The sequence below is a fragment of the Austrofundulus limnaeus genome, unplaced genomic scaffold, assembly GCF_001266775.1.
Source record: "Austrofundulus limnaeus strain Quisiro unplaced genomic scaffold, Austrofundulus_limnaeus-1.0 Scaffold2124, whole genome shotgun sequence".
Classification (NCBI taxonomy): Eukaryota; Metazoa; Chordata; class Actinopteri; order Cyprinodontiformes; family Rivulidae; genus Austrofundulus; species Austrofundulus limnaeus.
The window spans coordinates 18,802-21,465 of NW_013954526.1; positions in this window are offsets into that span (position 1 = coordinate 18,802).

Consider the following 2,664-nt stretch of genomic DNA (forward strand, 5'->3'; position numbering starts at 1 on the left):
GTCAATGTAAAGTACCTCATGAATGTTAAGATGTATTTAAATCAGTCAGATGATCAGTGATTGGTTCAGACAGGTGCTGACTGACAGCTGCTCACCTGAACACAAYGTCTGGAACTGACACAGATTTTCCCTCATTTTGCAGGTTTACAGATGTTTACAGTAATCTAATGATTTATTTCAAAAACTCAGCTCAAATTATTTTTCTCTCAGAGCCTGCAGGACGATAAAAACAATAAATAAATAAAATTAAGTGAGTGAGATGAAGTTAGAAATAAGTTCACCACTCTTCTGCCTCTCCTGGTATCTGCAGCTGATCGTCACTGTGCTGTTATTGCCAGTATGACTCCGCCCCCTGTGAGCAAAAGGTGTGGATCAGGGCCTGAACGATAGTCAGGTGATGGGACACATGACCCTCTATGAAAAATAGTTAATCAAGCCTAATGTCAGTCGATGACCCTCTTTTGCATGTGACCAACCTGTTTGTCCACCATGTGGAGGCAGTGTTTATAAGGCTGAGTTCACCTGAAACTCAGACTGAAGAGGTCTCTTGGAGGAGAGATGAAACGTTTCACTAAACAAGAACCATCCAGAGGACCTACTGATTTTTTTCTTATTATTTTTGATTGAGAGAGTTTGTTTCTCTGTTAAATTTCCAGGCTGGTTTTCCAGAGAAGGTGTGGTTGTTGACAGTGTTGAAGCATTCATTCAAAAGGCATCAACTCAACCAAGAAACCATTAAACAACAGAAATCAGATAAATCTTAAGCAACCTGGACATCTGTCTAGGCTAACAATCTCCACTGAAGCACAACAAGTTTAAAAGATCATGCAGATTGATGGTGTTAAGAGTTAGCAGGTAGATTAGTTTGCATCACCCCCACCAGTAACTAGTGTTAGATGTTAGTTTCTGTTCACAGAGTCCTCTGTTTAGTCCGCAGGACTATTTTCAGCAAGTTTAGTGAAAGCTTTGTGTAACTTGATCTGATTTTTGTGAACCCACTTGAATATTAGTTCTTTTTGTCCTTTGGTGATTTTAATTTGGTAGATGACCGGAAAGGGTTTAAGAGTTAAAGATAGGGTCCAGTCCAACGTGATATTGAGTTTCTGTGCAAGTTTTCAGGTTTGTGTGTAGGACTGACCAGTTTTTGGAGCAAAGATGTAGTACCAAACCTCATCCCCCACCTGAAGTACATCATGCGAGGCTTTCTGCTCGTAGTAAGCTTTGCGTACTTCTGCCGTTTTCTCTAAGTTTTTCTGAGCAAAGGAAGAAGTGTTCTTCAGGTGTTTGGTTAAGTCAGTCATGTACTGTTGGGTGGTGTAGGCGGTCCCAACACCTGCTTCACCTGGTTGGTAGAGCAGATGTAGAGGGAGACACCTGTAGACTCATGAGGTGTTGGACAAATGGCCATGAGTACTAGAGGCAGTTTAATGTCCCAGTTTCTATGGTTTGAGGCAACGTACTTTAGTGTAGGGGTTCCCCAAAGGTGAAATAAACATTTCCACTTGTCTTTGACTTTGGTTTTTAAAAGAAAACAAATCCTTTCTTAAAAGATTTTATTTTATTTTCTTTAATAAACAGAATAATAATGTTCTTCATGTTTTTGATTTATATTCTCTTTTCACAACAAGTTGTCATCATTTTATAAATCAAATTTGTTTATTGAGTTAATCTTTGCATTTATTTTCAGAAAAAAGAAAATACACACCATGAGAAAATGGTTGAAATATCCCTTTACATGTTTTACACAAATGCTTGTTTAATCAACTATTGTCCTTACAGTAAAGTGATTAAATGTTTTTCTTTTTATTATTCCTTTTAATCAAAGCTGATTGTTAAGTTTACATATTGTTTGAGTTATATTTTGGAATATAATTACTGAAATATTTGTGTTTAATCATTGAAAAATATTTCTTAGATTCGTTTATGAAAATGATTCTTGAGCATTCATTGAATGACTTTTAGTCCATTTAAACTGGGTCAAAGTACCTTGTTGTCTCCAGAAACAGGTGTGAAAATGGTTCTCCTTGGCCAGAAGCTTTCTACAGTCTCAACAAGTTCTCTTTCCCTTCTGTTTACCAGAGTCCAGGTCGTGACTAGTTTCTCTTCTCTTTAGAAAATTAACACACGAACCTGTCTCAGTTAGTCTGAAACCTGAATGAGGAATGAGAAACAGCTGTTCTCGTTCCTAGCTTCCTTCCCTCAGGAAGTGGGCATGACAGAGATTTTTGTCTCAATTTGCCAAAGAGAGAACATCTGCTGTCTGATAGCCTCAAATTACCTTTGAATAATTTTTACTATCCTGAGAGAAAGAGCCGAACTACCAACTTGGTCCTCGCCTCCTACAAACGGCAGATTCTCTGCGATGCTGAAAACAAAACCCTGGGAAGTCGTGCTGACCACCTTCCTGACCGAACCTCTGTGACGGTGAAGCCATCAACAGGTTAAGGAAAGTTTTGTCAGCTAGAGTCCAGCTGAGTGGGAGACAGAAGCTGATCTGGGGTTGTTCTGGTTATCTTGATAAGATAAAAAGTTAAAACTAAATATTTACTAATTCTCTTTTCCTCCTTTCTTAAAGGTGCAGTATGTAACTTTTCTAAAAATATATTTTTAACATATTTGTTCACTCTGTCACCATCTCCTGACAGATTGAGATTAGACAGGTAA